This window comes from Hyperolius riggenbachi, chromosome 4 (genome assembly GCF_040937935.1).
Source record: "Hyperolius riggenbachi isolate aHypRig1 chromosome 4, aHypRig1.pri, whole genome shotgun sequence".
In the NCBI taxonomy this organism is placed as follows: domain Eukaryota; kingdom Metazoa; phylum Chordata; class Amphibia; order Anura; family Hyperoliidae; genus Hyperolius; species Hyperolius riggenbachi.
The window spans coordinates 59,807,055-59,827,414 of NC_090649.1; the positions used below are offsets into that span (position 1 = coordinate 59,807,055).

The 20,360-nt window shown below is 45.3% G+C and overlaps 1 protein-coding gene across 1 annotated transcript in view; it reads left to right on the plus strand.

Annotated features, from left to right (window-relative positions):
* Positions 1 to 20,360, plus strand: part of SCARA5 (scavenger receptor class A member 5) — a 521,618-nt gene that overhangs the window by 115,743 nt on the left and 385,515 nt on the right. The gene's annotated exons all lie outside the window — the stretch shown is intronic.

Sequence of the window (20,360 nt, forward strand, 5' to 3'; positions counted from 1 at the left end):
TTTAAGGCTCTCCGCATGATGTCACGGTTACGTCATGCACAGAGCACTCCTGGCAGCGGTAGGTCGCGCACAGCCAGGCCAGTGCCTGCGCACTGATGCCCGATTTCGGCAACCCGGAAAAGGCTGCTGGGGGGGGGGCATTTAGCTGGCAATGGAGGGGAATGAATGAGAATGGGGAGAATGGTGGGCATCAGGACAGATCCCCGTACATGCCTGCTCCCCCCTTTCTCCTAATCTTTTTCAGCTCTGGTATCCTTTAAATTTTAAATTTTTTGCAGAAAGTGGTCCTTTAAACTGTGGATGTGTTTGCGGTAAGTCAAAGCTTGTATGATTGATACGTGGCATGTAAGATCGTCATCACGGTTGGCACGCATGGTACCTTTTTGTGCAGGGTTGTCACATGGCTTATAATTTTTATTGAGCTCCGTGTAACATCTGTTGCGTGGATGGTTTACAGTTACCGCATATGAGAGGCTCTGGGATTCAGAGACTAGCGGTATTCTTGTCCAGGTTTATTTCCCAAGCAAAGCACACAAGTAACGGAATACTCATGTCATTCTTTTTTTCCCCCTCAGTAAGGTATTTTTCCAGTGGTTTGAAAGTACTCTGGGGGTGATAACAAGCTCTTGTGACGGTTGAAAAGTTTTCTTAATGTCCCGCAGGGAAGATCAGAAGGACTCAGTCCAAACCTGACTGCTTTGTTTCTTCTCAGAAGGATGAGAGTAAAATGTATGGTTTCCCTGTACAATGTGACAGGTGTTTAACGTCTGGAGTTGCTGCAATGCCTGCCTGGCGATTGCTGTTTCAAAAGTGATGCACTCACAAATCCCACATGCACAATCAGTGAAATGTGAATAAGAAAGAACCCCCCCAGGGGGAAACGTACCACGGGAGAGGAAGTTTCTGGATCCTAATGAGGCTTCCCCCATCCTCCTCAGCCTCGGTGATCCAGCACTGGAAGCCCCTGAACACCGGAGAGGTAAATACTTACCTACCACAATCCAGCACAGGTGCAGTAGTGGTTTTCTAATTGGGCTCGGCTATTTCCAACTGCGCCTGACCAGGTGACTCGGAGCTGCACAGTAGAGCAGAGCTGATCGGGTTTGGCTAGTTATGGCTGAGCCCGAATGGAAATCCGCCACTGCGCTTGCGCTGGAGCCGGGTAAGGTAAATATTGCAGACTCTACTGCACCACAGCCGACATCCTTGTTACATTTCGTTCCATCCTTGTTTCGGGGGAGCCAGCACTGGAAGCTTAGAAGTATAGAGGCTTTCCCCTCCCAAGGCAAGTATCCCGGGGAAGGGGGGGGGGGGGTTGTTCCTACAGATTCTCTTTAAAGGAAACCAGAGACTATGCACCCTCATGTATTTTACCATATATATCAGTGGCAACATTAGAGAAAACACCTACCTTGCTTTCTGTTTCATTCTGCTCTGTACATCTTGCTTCTAATCAGCCCTCATAAAATCCCCGACTGAGCATTCAGTCTAGCTGCTCAGGAATATTTATAGCTCAGTCTGTGTTTTTGTTATTCCCTAGTTTTTGTTGTTACATATACAGTATTGTTTAAACTGTTGTAAGTAGTTGAAAACAAATTCTAGCAAACCTGAAATGAAAATTATGAGATTATTAATTGTATGTGTTTTATTAAAGGTAAATGTAACATCTCATGTTTTTATGTTCAGTTTAACCACTTCACCACTGTGGGTTTTTTCCCCTGATGGATCAGATCAATTTTTACATTTCAGCACTCCTTCCATTCATTTGCCAATAACTTTATCCTTACTTATCACAACAAAATAATCTATTTCATTCCATTGATAAAGGATAATTAGGTTCTTTATTGAGCACTGAAACAACGCATTTCATGGGCCACATCCTGCTTCATCAGGTTAATACAGTGTCTCAAAAAAAAAAAAAAACAGAGAGATGCTCATAGTAAAAACTTAAAATGACAAAACTGAATAACTGAATAAGGTATAAAGAAAGAAATCAATATATGTATAATTAGGTATTTCAATAAGAACATACTGTAAGTAAGTAATGCTTTATCAGCAATTAAAAAAAAATTGCTTTAGGTTTTTTTCTCAAATAATTCCCTCCTTGCCAAAATGAAATGATCTTCTTATAGGGCGCCTCTTTCGCGTACATGGCACTTTGCTGCCCAGTTACTTTGGCTCAAGGTGAGCCGAATCATGGCTCACTCTGTTGCCGGTGAAACTTCGGGCGGCGTTAAAGGGACACTGAGGAGTGCTCTAATTTAAAAGAGTACACTTACCTGGGGCTTCTTCCAGCTCACCGTAGGCGGCGAGGTCCCGCGGCGTCCTCCTGGCTCCTCACCTTCAGCCTCCACCAGCCCCCGTTACCGGCGTCACCTGGCGACACCCGAGTCGGGTGTGGGGCCGGCTCTTCCTGTTAATGACGCATGGCGTCATCACGGCGGCTGCTTTGCATCATCATGGTGGTCCGCCCATGCGTAGGCCTGTCACGCCGGCCACCGTGATGACGCGAAGTGGCCAGCGCGATGACGCCATGCGTCATTAACCAGGAAGAGCCGGCCCCGGCACCTGGCTCGAGTGTTGCCGGATGACGCCGGTAACAGGGGCCGGCGGAGGCTGAAGGAGAGGAGCCAGGAGGATGCAGCGGGACCTTGCCACCTACGGTGAGCTGGAAGAAGCCCCAGGTAAGTGTATTCTTTTAAGTTCGGGCACTCCTCAGTGTCCCTTTAATTACTATTCCCCCTCCGAGTCATTGCAACTCAGAGGGAGAATTAATTTTGGGTCCGGCAAATGCCAGATCCCCGAATTACCCATGTGCGGGCTCCTAACTATAGCATTGCTGCTATAGCCGTGCCAATCTCTGGTGCTACGCAGCGCACAATGTAAGCCAAGAAGCCTTACCTCAGCCTTTTTCATCCCAGCATTAAAGACTGATAAGCATTGGGAGGCAGTGACGGACTAGTTAGCACAAATCTTGTGTGGTCAAGAGGGTAGGTGGTGGTACATACAACTGTCCTTCAGAGTGGGCAAGTGGTAAAGAACACTGTACAATGGGCAGGTGGTATAGAATAATGGAGGCAGAAGGTCAAAGAACAGTTGTCAACACTTTCTAGAGTACCTTTTCTCCTCATCCCATGAGTATGGGTGAAGAGTGGGATAAAAGGTGTTTGGTGGAATTTATTGTCCTAATATCGTAACTTGGAATCTACTTACACGTCGGAGTCTAAGTGTTATCCACTCTGCGTATGTCTGGTTTGCACCTAATTCATTCCAGAGGGTGGGAAGAGACACAAATCCTCTGCTTTATCCCTCTCCGAGACTGATGTCCCATAGAGGAATGTGACCTGATTTATTCCCTGCCCGAATGACTGAAGCCCAGATTTACCGAGTTATTTCATAGGCCTTGAAATGTCATTATTCAGTGGTGGTTTCTCCTGCGGGGAACGGGTGAGACACAGCATGCTGCACATACTGATGTGATGTATGGCTCCCATTACATAACGTTCTTCAGATTAGTGTTCTATCAAACACAACCATGATAAAATCTCCATCTGGAACTTACAGAAATGTACATGTAATATTGTATCACATGCGGCACGTCGACTGGATTGTATTTCCACCCCTCTTGCCAGGTGCAGCGGATAATCAGCCTAAGAGCTGTCTGAAACTACGTATATTTGCATTCCCCTTCACCCCCAGAACAATCCCCTGTATTAAAGCAAAAAGTGACAAAACCTGGGCAGTAGAAACATGATGAAAGACTAACAGGGGAGACCGGCCTAGAGTGGTCGGGGCCCTGGGGCAATTGTCCCCCTGTGTCTCAGAGGCAGCACTGGCCCTGCTGATACCATTGAGAAACCTATTTTTAGCAAGTGTATGAGTTGGCCTTTAAAGAGGCACTTCAGCCTAAACAAACGTACTGTCATTAAGTTACATTAGTTATGTTAATTAAAATAGATAGATAATATAATCTCTTACCACCTTGTTTTAAAAGAACAGGCAAATGTTTGTGATTTCATGAGGGCAGCCATCTTTTTGGTTGAAAGAAGGTGACAGGGAGCATGAGACACAGTTCCAACTGTCCTGTGTGCTGATCACCCCTCCCAGTTGCTAGGCAACATGAATAACAACATAGGCAACCCCATCATGCTCTGCACAGCATCAGGGGAAAAATGCCTGGACAGTTTTCTTTGATGGGTGGAGCTTCGCTAAAAATGCAGCTAAAAATGATGCTTGGGTAAGAAAAACAAAGTTCTGATGCTGTGAAACTGTTAAAGAAACACCAAGCCTTTTCAGTTCTGCTGAGTAGATTTTTAGTCTGGAGGTTCACTTTAAGCAATGGACTGACTAACCATTTAAATGTTAAGAAGCAACTTCACTCTGTCACAGGATATTTATTTTTATTTACAGAGAAAGTTGTCGGAATATCTGCCCTCTCAGGCGGTTTCCATCTGGTTTTCCTCTTGTGGTCGGATGTTTGCCGTTAGTAGTATACAGTGCCTGGATTACATGCTGTTTAATACAGGCTTATGTTAAATGACTAATTTAAGAGCGTATTAAAGTCAGGGATGTGTAAAGGTCATCCATGTTCCGCTTTGAAGACACACGAAGAAGGAAAAATGCTACACAGGTCAATTTAGCCCCTGTTGTTCTTCCATTCAGATCAAATGCAGAGCCAAACAATCTGTTCTTTAATTAGATCCTTTCTAAACTGGTGAGATACTCAGGGCCAGCTTTATACTCTTTGTGCCCCTAGGCCAAGTATGTTGTGGCCTCCCTCTCTTGTGCAGCAGCACCCCTCCTAATTCATATCTGCAGCCCTCTCTTCCATGTGTGTCATCCATGTACAGCAGCCCCTCTCATTCCATGTGCAGCCCTCTCTTCCATGTGTGTCATCTATGTACAGCAGCCCCTCCCATTCCATTTGCAGCCTCCTCTTCCATGTGTGTCATCCATGTACAGCAGCCCCTCCCATTCCATTTGCAGCCTCCTCTTGTTTGTGTATCATCCATGTACAGTAGCCCCTCCTATTCCATGTGCAGCCCTCTCTTCCATGTGCATCATCCATGCACAGCAGCCCCTCCCATTCCATTTGCAGCCTCCTCTTCCATGTGTATCATCCATGTACAGCAGCCCCTCCCATTCCATGTGCAGCCCCCTCTTCCATGTGTATCATCCATGTACAGCAGCCCCTCCCATTCCATTTGCAGCCTCCTCTTCCATGTATGTCATCCATGTACAGCAGCCCCTCCCATTCCATGTGCAGCCCTCTCTTCCACGTGTATCATCCATGTACAGTAATCTCTTTCTTCCATGAACAGCTCCCTTGAACACTATTTTTCCTTTTTCATGTGTTGCTCCCCATATTCAGCCTCCTCTTCCACATGTAAAAACCCCTCTTTCATGTCCAGGTTCCCTCTTTTTGGCTGAAGCCGCCCAATGCCCAGGCCTTTGTAGCTTTTCCAGAAATGCATCCCTGGAGGTACTTGGGTCTAAATAAAACTTTTCCCATAGTTTCTAATGGTGGAGCTTCTAGCATATGTAGTTATAACCTTTTAAAGCGGTATCGTCACCATAAAAATGAAATTTCAACAGCAACTGGTCTGAGTGTATTAAGTGATAAAGATGCTAATGCTGCATTCAAAACTTGCAAAACTTTTTCTGCTGTTATGATTTGGAGTTATCACATACTTAAGGAGCACTGGCCCTTTAGTAGGCGTGCCAAAGAATTGCATGCTGGGGGTTCTTTTTATCTATAATCTATTCCTCCTCTTCCCTTTGTTTCCCTGCCAGCTGCTTATCTGAAACCTAATCCCCTACTCACTTGTGTTTACAAGCAAGGCTGAGGCGACTCAGCGATTGGAGGAGAAAAGAAAAAAAGTAAAGGGCAGAAATGACATCACGAGTTAGCCTTAACTGTGGGCAAAAGACATGGCCCCCACCAGGAACAGAATTCCCGTCATTTACTATATAACATTCACTGAAATCAAAACGTGGACAGTATAATACATGTGTTATGTAAGTAGATCAAGTATTTATCTACTTATATATGTGTTTTTTTCCCTGGCATAGTATGGCTGATCCTACTGCTTTAACAACAGTGGTCCAGTTTCAGCTTGGAGGGTAACTGACAATTAGAAGCTTATTTCAACACCTGGAGTTAGATTACTGTATATCTTGCCACTTCCTTCCTTTAAAATGATTAACAATTTGTGGGTGTCATAGTGGCTGTGTGCCACTAGGGAAGGTGAGGAACATGAAGGCCAAAGTGGACCCAGTAGTGGTGGTGGGGCAGTCAAGTCGGTGACTCAAAAACTGGAGGAGTGACTCCAGCAGATCTGTGGAATAACATCCGAGCTCTCTTTCCAGAAGAGTGTAGTGTAGAGGCCTGCATCGGGTCGGGTACCCACAGGTACCCAAAATGCAGGTTGGGTACCCATTTTGATATTAATTGGGTTGTGGGTCGGGTGCGGGTAGAGGGTCGGCGGGTGTGGGTCGTTGTGGGTACCAGATTCACCAGAAAGCGGTTTTCAGGTCGGGTGCGGGTAGCGAGGCTGCAGGTGTGGGTCAGGTGTGCGTCTGAAAAATTAGACCCGCACAGGGAATCAGGTCAGGTAGCCGCGGGTTACCTAAAATGCGGGTCGGGTACCTGTTTTGATTTAATCAGGTTGCTGTTCGGGTGTGGGTAACGGGTCTGCAGGAGCGGGTTGGGTTCGGGTACCAGATTCACCAGAAAGCAGATTGCGTGTCGGGTGCGGATCGCGGGGGTGCGGGTCTGAAAAATTAGACCCACAATTTTTTTTATATCACTGCAATAGAAACTCCCATCTGTCCTCTATAAAACAAGGAAAGTAGATAGGCTTGGCTTTGAAGCGGTTAAAGGATACCCGAGGTGACATGTGACATGATGAGATAGACGTGTGCTCAGAGTGTACACTACTAAGCATACAAATAACTAGGCTGACTTCCTTTTTTACTTTTTTTTCTGCCGGAAAGAGTTAACATTTAGGTGTGCAAGTTTCTCTGAAGTCGGGACTAAGTTGGACTATAGCGTAACCCTCACCGATAAGGAATCACAGCCATAAAACTCTATCCTGGCAGAGAACAACTTCTAAGTGCAGGGGATAGATAAAAAAAGGTCAATAATTAATATACTTAAGCTTCTGGGACATTGCAAGAGTTTGTCAGCATGTGAGACAATACAACATTAAACATTATTTTCTTAGCTGGTACACAGAAAATAAAACTGAAGGATTTTAAAGAAAGGGTAATGTTTAGGAGTAGGAGGATAAATACAATTGTTTATTTCATCAGTTTAAATTCACCATACCAGGGGTTTCCTTTAAACTGCATACTGTGTAAACAATCTTCTGAATATTTGGATGTTTTCCTGGAGAGCACTTAAAGCGGTATAAAACCCTGACATGATATTCAATAAAAACATGTTTTCCTACTTTTTATATGCCATACGGTTAGCATATTTGGTAACCGTATGGCATATTATTATTCATTTAGAAATTATACGTTCCCAAAGTACACTTTTTTTTTTACTCTGAGAGCTTACTTTGGATTTTATTCATAACTGCTTTATTCATTGTCTAACTTAAGCATAAATGCTTTTTGATGCTTTCTGATTGTCTCACTGTCTTTAGGAGACCCGGCAGTGTCAGAGAAGGCTTTGTTTACATTCCTCACTTGATACAATTAAACACAAGATAACATTATCTACAACTTCGGATGCGTCCAGCTCTGCTGGCAGGGAAGCTTCTAAGGCCTGTGTTAACCCTTTGAATGCTGTTCTAGTAAAAAAAAAATGCTGGTTGTATATAATATGCTGTAAATAATCTATTAGAGCAAAGTAGAAATGCTGGGTTATATTCCGCTTTAAAAGCAAATATTAAGCTTACAAAAAGAGAAAGGAAAAAAAACCCCACAGAGATAGTCACCTATGGAGAGGGAAGGCTCTGGGCTTCGGTAATCTTCGGAAATCCGATTGCTTCCGAAGAAGGGCGGTTCTGTACTGCACATGCGTGTGTGCGAGAGAGTGCGCTTACACAGGTGCAGTAAGGAGCAACCCGTCTTCGTGAGTACTTTGGCTCCCGAAGACTTACGAAGCCTCCCATGGTGGCCGGGAACAGCATTTGACCAATCGGTCGGATACTGCTTACGGGGTGACAACGCTGGAACTCGGGGACCTGAAGAGAAGCAGGAAGCAGGGCCGGATTTACCATAAGGCACTGTAGGCTCGTGTCTACAGGCGCCTGACGATGGAAAGGGGGCTCACTCCCCTCCCTGAGCGCCTCCCTCCCTTCTTCCCTATGCAGAGTCCTGATGAGAGTGTAAATGAGAGGTTACTCACCCTTTTCTCTAAATTCCACTGACCAGATATCCCTTCAGTCGAGGGCACCTCTAGCTACCCAATACTTGGGGGGACCTCTGGCTACCTACCGTAATAATGAGGGGCGGGCACCTGTAGCTACCTGTGATGGGCAAGGGAAATAAGGGAGGAGTGACAGCGGGGACAGCCAGCACAGTTTTGGTGCGGTTCGGAGGGGGTTTGTAGGTTCATGGAGGGCAAAGTCTTAGGTGCCAGGACATTTTTGCCTATAGGCTCCTGTGATGTAAATCCGGTCCTGGCAGGAAGGCTCTCCATAGGTGAGTATATGGGGGGGGGGGGTTTGTTTTTTTTAAGCATATCATTGACTTTAACTTTTTTGGCTGGGCGTCTTCAGGTCACATCCATTACTTCATTTTCAGGACACAGTTTCTATGTGAAGAAACCTCATTTGACCCAGCAGAAGAGATAATTGGTCACATTGCTTAGCACACTGTCTGAGGACAATGTTACACCTCTTCCTGGCGAGGGAACTTTACATTGCAGTTTATAGCATGCATAGCTATTGAGATGTTCAGACCAGATATAGGAGGACATGATAAGATAGACGTGTCTTCTGCTGGTGCCCACCCAGCCTCTCTGGGCTCAGACTGCCAGATTGTATCCTATGACTTTCTTTCCATGTTTTCCCTTTCATTTGTCATAGCGGTCATTAATTTGGGGTGTAACCAGAGATAATAGAGTGTGTGAGTAATCCTGGAACAATGTGAGGCTTTTCATAGTAACAAAACATTGGACAGCTTGTTTCTGGGCGATTGGAAGAGAGAGCTGCGTGTAAATGTTATTATCTGGATTCCGCACGGCGACAGCTCTCCCGCGCAGCGTGAGTATACACTCTGCAAGCCATGTATCATCCCGCTCACATCCCAACTCAGAGGCGCTATTTGTGACCTTGAGACTGTACTGTGTACTCCTATCTGTTTATTGCCTGAGGAAGCGGGAATATACCTGTGAAACGCGTTGCGGTTCTGTTCATGGAGTATGTGAATAAATTGTCTTTATCTTAAGCGACAGCATCGAGTCTATTTCTGAGTGGCTGGTCCACCGCCGCCACCCGAATATTTTAAATATTTTAGCATATTTTATCCTTTTGGCGCCTCTGTACATCTATTTATCATCCCGCTCACATCCCAACTCTGCCGCACGCGTGTTTGTTTCCTCAGCGCGTACATTATGTTTATTTCTAAGGGACAGATTTAAGCTTAAACGACTCATAAGGTGAAAACAATTATCAATAGTTACTTACCTGGGGATTCTTCCTGCCCCTTCAGGGCCACCTTCAGGGCATCACAGGGGGGACTGCTGTATGGGGCCCAAGTTAATCTGGAGCCCAGCAATTAGTGCCACACATGGACTGCCCAATAAAGTGATGAGAGGTGGTGGCTCCTCCAGGAGTTACCTTAGTTAGTTAGTGATTAAAGTATACCTGATACAAATAAGAGAAAGGGACTTTTACTTACCTGGGGCTCCTTCCAGCGCGTATGTTAAAAAGGGGCGCTGGGAAAAAAGGGCGCGAGGTTTTAAACGATAAGCATGGATAACGTTTAAAAATGTATTGTACTGTATTTCGTTTAAAATTAATGTTTTATAAAGTTATAAATCATTAAATAATGTGCATTAAATCGGCAATTGTAAAAACGTTAATCTTCCGTTTAAATAGTGAAACTTATAATAACGTTTAAAAAAAAATTACTAAGTAACCCTCCCTGTACCTACCCCTAACCCCTAGACCCCCCTGTTGATGCCTAAACCTAAGACCCCCCCTGTTGGTGCCTAAGTAACCCTCCCTGTACCTACCCCTAACCCCTAGACCCCCCTGTTAGTGCCTAAACCTAAGACCCCCTTGTTGGTGCCTAAACCTAAGACCCCCCTGTTGGTGCCTAAACCTAAGACCCCCTGTTGGTGCCTAAACCTAAGACCCCCCTGTTGGTGCCTAAACCTAAGACCCCCTGTTGGTGCCTAAACCTAAGACCCCCCTGTTGGTGCCTAAACCTAAGACCCCCCTGTTGGTGCATAAACCTAAGACTCCCCTGTTGGTGCCTAAACCTAAGACCACCCTGTTGGTGCCTAAACCTAAGACCCTCCTTAGTGCTCACTGTATTGTGTGTAGAATAATGTTTTAAAAACAGTAAGGGATAAAATATATTACAATTTACATTACGTACTGATCACTTTGTTTCGTGAATAATAATGTTTTACAAACAGTAAGGGATAACATTTAAAATAATGTTTTATTGAAATAAGAAACGTAAATCATCACAAGCAGTTATAAAACATGAAAAATCTTCGGGCGCCGTTGGAAAACGTTATTATTCTCGGGCGCCCTTTTTTCCTGTTCGGCGCCCATTAAACGATAATTATTATAGGAGTGAATGGCGGCGCCCGATTTGTCCACTAGCCTCCTGCGCCCATTTTTACTGTTACCCCTTCCAGCTCCCTGTAGTCCATCAGCTCCCTCAATACCTTTCCAGTCCACTCCATTGTGCTCCTGTAAAGTCCAGCTGGGTTGTGAGAACAGCGCATACACTGTTTTGGGCAGCGTGCCTCCTCCATTGTGCACCCATAGCTGGGAGAGTTCGGTGCAAACTGAGCACACACGGAACGCATGAAAAGCAGACACACGTTAGTGTGTTCAGGCCTTCAAGGATTGTGATTTGGCATGTGGGGGTAGAGGGGAGTGAGGGGGGCCCAGCAAGTTTGTCCAGTATGGGGCCCAAAAATTTCTGATGGCGACCCTGAGCCCCTTAGATGTCTTCTGAGTCCCTCCATGTAGTTCTGGTGGTCCCCACTGTCCTGCTAGCTGCCCGTGAAGCTAGTCGACCCATCGGCATGTCGGCTCTTCTGCACATGTGCAGGTGCGCGCCACCGGCTGTACACCTACACGCTTACATCATGGGGCGTGTACTGTGCCTGGGCAGTCTGTGCAAGCGCAGTATTCACCTGATGACAAGGGCAGCCCACATATGTGCAAAAGAGCCGACTTGCCGACGGGTTGCCTAGCTTTATGGGTAGCTAGCAGGACAGCGGGGAGCACCGGAGTTGGGGCGAGTAAAGCCCCAGGTAAGTATGGATTGATAATTGTTTTTACCTTGTGAGTCCTTTACAGGACCACTAAAAATTGTAAAATTTAAAATGCGTGTGTAGGCATATGTACAGGCCTGGATATACCTCACAGGAGCCTGTGGGCACAGATGTCCTGGCACCCTAGTCTCCGCCCTCCAGAAACCCACAAACCCTCGCTGAACCACACCGCAAGTGTGCTGGCTGTCCCAGATGTCACTTCTCCCTTACCAGTCATAGATAGCTACAGGTGTCCCTTAGCATTAGGTAGCCAGCTGGTGGTGCCCCGACTGAAGGGAAATCTTGTCAGTGGAATTCCGAGAGCCAGGTGACTAAACTGCTCAGCACTCTGCATAGGGAAGGAGGGAGGCACTAGGGGAGGGAAGTGAGCCGCCCCTCCATCATCAGGCGCCTGTAGGCGCGTGCCTACAGTGCCTCATGGTAAATCTGGTCCTGCATATGTACATTTGTTCCGGTGTAAAAATGCACTATAAATGTATTTTTTCCTATGGTCTGTTGTCACTTAAAATTCATTGTAAACATCTGACAGAACTGACAGGTTCTGGGCTAGTCCATCTCCTCATGGGGGATTCTCAGGGTTTTCTTTATTTTTAAAAGCACTTCCTGAACAGCAGTTGCTCAGTCTAACTCTAACTGCTAAAATAGTGTGCAAGTAAGAAGGGAGGCTGGCTGGCATCTTTGTAAAGACATTTTCCAGGCTTTGCTTTTGTAAAGAATAAAGGAAATACTGAGAATACCCCATCAGGAGATAGACTAGTCCAAAACCTATCAGATCTGTCAGAGAATAAATCCTTACTGTGACAGCAACATAGGAGAAAATTAATTTATAGTGCCCTGTATATTTTAAATTTTACTATTTTTTCCTGATAGTGGTCCTTTAATGTGCAAAGTTCAGGTCCTCTTTGAGATGTTCCTCCTCCTGTCATCTTAGGGGAAAAAATGTACCATTCTGAAATAAAGCGTTTAATTTATTGCACTGTAGCTCCGAGTGTTTCCACAGCACACGGCTGAGTGATTAACGTCCAGAGGGGAAGACGTTGTGATTATTTTTTCTTTCCTTAAAGGGAAGGTCCAAGCAAAAAAAAAAAATTAGTTTCACTTACCGGGGGCTTCTACCAGCCCCATGCAGCCATCCTGTGCCCTCGTAGTCACTCACTGCTGCTCCAGTCCCCCGCTGGCAGCTTTCTGACCTCGGAGGTCAGGGCCAAATTGCGTACATTTTTACACATTCCCGCTAGTGCAGGAACATTAACACATACATTTTTACGCGTTAGTGGTGCAACGCGTAAATTTTTGTTCCTGCACTAGCTGGAATGCGTAAAAATGTATGCAATGCGGCCCTGACCTCCGAGGTCAGAAAGCTGCCAGCGGGGGACTGGAGCAGCAGTGAGTGACTACGAGGGCACAGGATGGCTGCATGGGGCTGGTAGAAGCCACAGGTAAGTGAAACTCATTTTTTTTTTTTGCTTGGACCTTCCCTTTAAGTGGAATAAGCAGTAAATAATAACATCTGCCAGCGTGAAATCTACATTTCATAGAAAAGTTAATGGAAGATTACAGATGTAAAAGCAATCTGCTGCAGGGGAACTCCCTTGAAATCCCTCCCAGCCAGCGGTTCCAATCGTAGATTGTTTTCACTCGGGCCTGGAGTGGACCAATCAGGGCGATCCCTCCTCATGTGACGTTATAGGATACCAAGGCAGCAGAAAAAAGCGCGCCGCTGAGGGTGGACGAAAAGGGCGCCGCCATAGACTTTAATGCAATTATCGTTAATACAGCGAAAAAAGCAAAAAAAAGGGCGCCACGATAAATATTGTTAAGAAAACTAGAACATTAAAGGGGTTCTCCGGTACATAAAAAGAAGCTAAAACTGACACTTACCTGGGGCTTCTATCGGCCCCTGCAGCTGTAATGTCCTGTGCCGTCCTCCTCTGATGCGCATTCCCCGCCGCCGGCACCAGGCTAATTATTCGTCTAACTAGACAAATAGAACTGCAGCTGCACGTCCATGCTTGCTCCCGTGAGCGTCAGCTTACTACGCAGGCGCCGTACGAGTTTTCAGTAAGCTCCCGCTGATGCGCACGGGAGCGAGCACGGGCACGCAGCCGCAGTTCTATTCCTCTAGATAGACAAATAATTATAAACTATACAAAACACTGCGCTAAAACGGAAGTTGTACAATTCGGTGGTGCACTAAACAGATTTTAAACAATACAATTATATGATATGATACAGCGCACCCAAACTCTGCTAGTCTAATATATTGCTTGACACACAGCTATGGCATAGACAAATAATTAGCCCGGTGCCAGCAGCGGGGAACGACGCATCGGAGGAGGACAGCACAGGACATGACAGCTGCAGGGGGCTGATAGAAGGCCCAGGTAAGTGTCAGTTTTAGCTTTTTTTTATGTACCGGAGAACCCCTTTAAAGTTTTTGAAATATATTATCGTTTTAGAAGCTTGCAACATTATAGATTTTGTCGTATTATTTCGTTTGTTTGTACAGATTTTACGTTATCAAAGATATTATGGTTTCTATGTGTAAAAGGGTGTTTCTACAGAGGGAGTGGTTAAGGTTAGGCACCACCAGAGGGAGTGGTTAGGGTTAGGCACCACCCGGGTGGTGGTTAGTTTTAGGGGGGTGGTAAGGGTTAGGCACCACTAGGGGGTTGTCAGGGTTAGGCACCACTGGGGGGGGTTAGGATTAGGCACCACCGGGGGGGTTAGGGTTAGGCACCACTGGGGATGGGGGTTAGAGTAAGGCACCACTGGGGGGTGGTTAGGGTAAGGCACCACCGGGGGGTGGTTAGGTTTAGGCACCACCAGGGGAGTGGTTAGTTTTAGGCACCACCAGGGGAGGGTTCTGTGTGAAAGTAGGGTTGGGTTAAGCTGTATTGTTGAAGTATGTAACGTTTTTTAACGTTAATATCTTTACGTTATTATTTCCAGTCTGTTTTTAGAACAGTATTTATTGGCAACCAAGTTTGACAACAATGTTTATCATTATCAGATTTCGTTATCTACCATCACCATTTCGATTTCCAGCCGGGCCCTTTTTTCATGCACGTGATACCAAGGACTGATCTACTCTGAGGCCCCGATCACACTTATGATCGCAAAACGCTAGCAATTATCGCTAGCATTTATCGCTAGCGTTTTGCCGCTGTGATTTTTTCACAATAAATGCAAAAAAATCACTGTACATTTTTGCAATTTTTGAGCGATTGCGATTCACATTTTAAATACAATGCAATCGTGATAGCTCTGAAATTGCAAAAAAAAAATGCTGCATGTAGCACGTTTGCGTTTACCGCAAATGCCCAGTGATCATGCCAGTGAAATCACTGCTATATACTTTTAATTGCTCTAGCGCTAATTCGATGATTAGTAGTTAACGCAGTTAATCCCCCAAGTGTGAATGGGCCCTGAGCTAGAGAACATAGGTGACTCATCAAACCTCGCCTGGACTTACTGCAGTTGTCTGTTATTAGGTGGTAAGGATTCTGCAGGCCTCATCTGGCTTTCTAAGCGTCGCTGTCACACAATACTGAGGATTCCTGCACGGCTCTTCATCTGTGATATTGAAATCATTAAGACATCCAAATGGAGAACTTTTTTTTGCAAAACCCAGCCCAGTTTTCGAGGGTTGTTCCTGATGTCCAGTGATATCCGGTCTGGCAGGCCCTGTGTCTGCATTGTAGGCAGAGAATCAGCACCTTGGACAACGCCTGCACCAGGCCTTCCTGTGTACATTGTGCATCAGTAAAGTGACCCTATACTCTAGCACCTAGGTTCTCAACGTGTGGTACGCGTACCCCAGGGGGTACTTCTGGATGGTTCCAGGGGGTACTCGGGCTTGATATACTTAACCAAGAATAACAAATTTAGAGTTTTAGAAAATGATAAATCTTATTTAAACAACACCAGGTTAGTATTTTAGCTGATTAAAAGCAACTAGCCGACCCGCAGCGTATCATACGCCGCATAAGGGGGTAGAGGGCAGGAAGAGGGTATTGGGCACAGTGGCGGGGAGGGGGGTTGGACCCCCCCCCTCAACTGGGTCCCACATGTGTGCTCCCCCTCCAGCTTAAGATCAGCAGGAACCCCCCCTCCCTCACCTGGGTCCCCCATGTGCACTCCCCTCCAGCTTAAGCTCAGCAGGAACCCCCCCTCCCTCACCTGGGTCCCCCATGTGCACTCCCCCTCCAGCTTAAGCTCAGCAGGAACCCCCCCTCACCTGGGTCCCCCATGTGCATTCTCCCTGCAGCTTAAGCTCAGCAGGAACCCCCCCCCTGCCTCACCTGTGTCCCCCATGTGCGCTCCCCTCCTGCTTAAGCACAGTAGCAGCCGCCACTATTATTAACCAATTAGCATTCCTGGACGTGAGTTTCACGTCATGCTCTGTCCCTGCCTGCATTCCCAGACGTGAAACTCACGTCCTGCAGTCTAATCAGCGCTGTGCGCGCCCGCGCGCGTGCACGTGCGCGCGCATGCGCGCGCCCGCGAGTCCGCGCGATCCTCTCATTGGTGCATGTGAACAGAAGTTCACAGAACCAATGAGATCGTTTTTACTGTGAATGACAGCTGCCATAGCCAATGGCAGCTCTCATTCACACTGTGACAATGTAAACATTACATTGTTGCCACCTAAAGCTGCTGAAGCCTCAGATCTCTCGTCAGTGTGAGATCTGAGGTGGAGCAGCTTGTGTGCAGAGCTGTGTGAGCTGTGTGATCCACTAGTGAAAATAAATTATATTTGATTGCTGTTTTTAACCCCTTCCCAGCCTAACTATCCCTTGTGTGTTCAGTACACTGTACACTGATCACACTGTACTAATCTAGCTGATCTAGCTGTCCTAGGCCCTTTTTATACTGACCCCCTCCCCCCCTATTAGTGTTTTAGTTTGCTGACCCCTTATTGATCAGTTGATCGTCATATGATCATCTGATCTTCTGATCTCATCTCTCTCCCCCTCACATCACCGTCCTCTCTTCTACATCCCCAGCACTTTCCTCATCCTCATTTAAAAAAAAAAAAAAAAAAAAAAAAAAAAATCTTTCTATCTATTATCTCTTTATCTTGTTCTGTACCCTATTTATAAAAAATGGCAAAGAGGCGATACACAGAACAGGAGATCGTTGCCTTGATGGAAATCAGCGGCAGCGACGAAGAATCTGACTGCGAATCTGACGGCGAAGAATGGCTGCCGGTTGAACATTCCGACCCGCTGTCAGACGGCGACTCCAGCTCTGATGAAGGTGAAGGGCCATCAGAGCAGGCAAGAGTTGCTACTGTGCATCCTGTTGTCACTGCATCAGTTCCCAGTGGCAGCGACTCTGAGACACAGGCGTCATCAGATCGCAGAGGAGGGAGCACAGCAGGCACTAGTGCTCCAGGGGCAGGCAGCCAGCAGCAAAGTCCTCAGGAACCCATGGACATTTTAGATGGCACTAGTGTTCCAGGGGCTAGCAGCCAGCAGCAAAGTCAGCAAGTACCACTGGACATGTCACACCTACTGTGGGTACCACCAAACATGCAAGCACCCCAAATCCCTCCTTTCATTGCAAACAGTGGCTTAATGGTTGACATGACAGGGAATATGTCACCAGTCGATGTTTTCCAGCAATTCGTCAATGACGATTTTTTGCAATTTATTGTCGAGCAGACAAATATGTATGCCGCTCAATTCATTGAGTCCCACCCCAGGTCCACTTATACCCGGAAATGGACACCAACAAACTTGTCGGAGTTGAAAGTGTTTCTAGGCCTAACTTTCAACATGGGGCTAACAAAAAAATCGCAACTCGCAATGTACTGGAGTACAAATCCCATACACCACACCCCTCTGTACTCATCAACTATGCCAAAGCTGCGTTATCAGATGATCATGAGATTTCTGCATTTCAATGACAATAGTCTAAACAAGAGTCCAGACAATGCAGGCAGAGACCGGCTTTTTAAATTAAGGCCACTTATAAATCACCTGAATTTAAAATTCAGTGAAATTTGTGTGCCTGGAAGAGAAATCGCAATTGACGAATCTCTAATGCCATTTCATGGCCGGCTTGGATTCAAACAGTTCATCCCCAGTAAACGAGCCAGGTATGGAGTAAAGCTCTATAAGCTTTGCGAAAGCGGATCAGGGTACACCTTTGCATTTCGCATCTATGAGGGGCGAGATAGCCTGCTACAGCCAGAGGGGTGCCCAGCAGATATGGGAGCCAATGGAAAAATTGTGGTGGACCTCATGACCCCCTTACTAAATAAGGGGTATCATCTATTTGTAGACAATTTCTACACCAGCTTGCCACTTTTTAAATTTCTTTTTCCGGCTGACACCGTTGCCTGTGGTACCATCAGGGCAAACCGAAAAGGCTTTCCGCAAGAAGTCCTGAAAAAAAAATTGAAAAAGGGGGAGACTTGTAGTCTGCGCAGCAATGAAGTCCTGGCACTAAAATACAAGGACAAAAAAGATGTGCTTATGCTTTCCACCATGCACACAGAGGGCACAGGTGACATCTCGCCGATCAGAGACTGTCAAGCCTATTGCGATTGATGACTACAACAAGCATATGGGAGCAGTGGATCTGTCCGACCAGATGTTGGCCCCATATTTGGTAGCTAGAAAAACGAAATCCTGGTACAAGAAGGTAGGGATTTATTTGCTACAAATGGCAATGTTCAACGCCCATGTGGCATACAGAAAAGCAGGCAATACCGGGTCATACCTGCAGTTCCAGGAACAGATCATTGCATCTTTCCTTTTTGGATCTGGCACAACACCAGTACGCAGTGACCAATCCCAATGCGAAGACATCATCAGACTCTGCGACAGGCACTTTATGGAATCACTCCCTCCTAATCCCCTGAAAAAATATCCTCAGAAGAGGTGCAAAGTGTGTGCCAAACACCAAATAAGAAGGGACACAAGATATTACTGTCCAGATTGTCCCTCCCACCCAGGCCTCTGCTTTACTCCGTGTTATAAAATATACCATACGGTCACCAATTATTAGAACCATGCCTATCTCCAAAAAAAAATTCTGTAGCCACCAGCTCCATTTGAAAAAAAAAAAATGTTTCCAAAAATAAAGAAAATAGACCAGGGGCAGCCTAAGGCATGTGCCATTAATTAAGGGCCACCATTCCCAGCGGGCCACCACATTATATTCTTATTTTTACAGTTGGTCATTGTTTATGACTGTATTTTGTTCATGTTTTTTTTTTATGTTGCAGTTATACACATAAATGAATATCAAACAATAAAAAAAGTGTAAAAGAAAAGTAAAAAGACAAAAAAAAAAAAAAAAAAAAAAAAAGAGCTAGGCATTGCTGCTACCTCCACGTGGTGCCTGGTGGAAACAGCGAAAGCTGGCAAAATGCAGTGGATATTTCATTTCATTTTATATTTGATTTATCAGCACTTAGTGGCTATGCAGTCTCTGCGGTGGATGTTGCCATTTGCCCTGCATAGGATACTATATTGACAATGGCGGATGAAGGGGCCACAAATTCTTTCTGCTGCTCCTGCACAGGCTGAATATAATGGTCAACTACATGATCATCTAGTAACAAAATAAGGCCTATGGCACATCATTTTCATCGTGAGAAGCTGAAGAATACATTTTCCAGTGTTTTATTTCAGTGGCACCTGTCACTTTCAAAATGCTTAGCGACAAACTGTCACCAACAGTCAAAAAAATATTTATTTTCAAACGAGTGGTCACACTTGTGCAATTTTCAGCAAAACCACAAAAATGTAACGGACACAATATACCCATCTTTGTATAGCCCTGGATCTCTACTTTTAAAAATGGTGGCACTTGTAGTACTTATTTTCTGTTCTGACACACATAGGACTCTGTGAAGGAAGCGTGACGCTATAAAAAGGAAAGCGGAAAAAATGCCCTTCAAAAATCCAAATACACAGGTCTCTTATAAAGGCCCACTACGTGGTCAGCTAGTAAACAAAATAAGGCCTATGGCACATCATTTTCATCGTGAGAAGCTGAAGAATACATTTTCCAGTGTTTTATTTCAGTGGCACCTGTCACTTTCAAAATGCTTAGCGACAAACTGTCACCAACAGTCAAAAAAATATTTATTTTCAAACAAGTGGTCACACTTGTGCAATTTTCAGCAAAACCACAAAAATGTAACGGACACAATATACCCATCTTTGTATAGCCCTGGATCTCTACTTTTCAAAATGGTGGCACTTGTAGTACTTATTTTCTGTTCTGACACACATAGGACTCTGTGAAGGAAGCGTGACGCTATAAAAAGAAAAGCAAAAAAAATGCCCTTCAAAAATCCAAATACGCAGGTCTCTTATAAAGGCCCACTACGTGGTCAGCTAGTAACAAAATAAGGCCTATGGCACATCATTTTCATCATGAGAAGCTGAAGAATACATTTTCCAGTGTTTTATTTCAGTGGCACCTGTCACTTTCAAAATGCTTAGCGACAAACTGTCACCAACAGTCAAAAAAATATTTATTTTCTAACAAGTGGTCACACTTGTGCAATTTTCAGCAAAACCACAAAAGTGTAACGGACACAATATACCCATCTTTGTATAGCCCTGGATCTCTACTTTTCAAAATGGTGGCACTTGTAGTACTTATTTTCTGTTCTGACACACATAGGACTCTGTGAAGGAAGCGTGACGCTATAAAAAGGAAAGGAAAAAAATACCCTTCAAAAATCCAAGTACACAGGTCTCTTATAAAGGCCCACTACGTGGTCAGCTAGTAACAAAATAAGGCCTATGGCACATCATTTTAACCAGGAAGGGCCAAAGAACATTTTTTGAAGTGTTTTATATCAAAATCACTTGTCATGTGAAAATTAGGCAGGGTGAAAAGTGACAAAAATGTA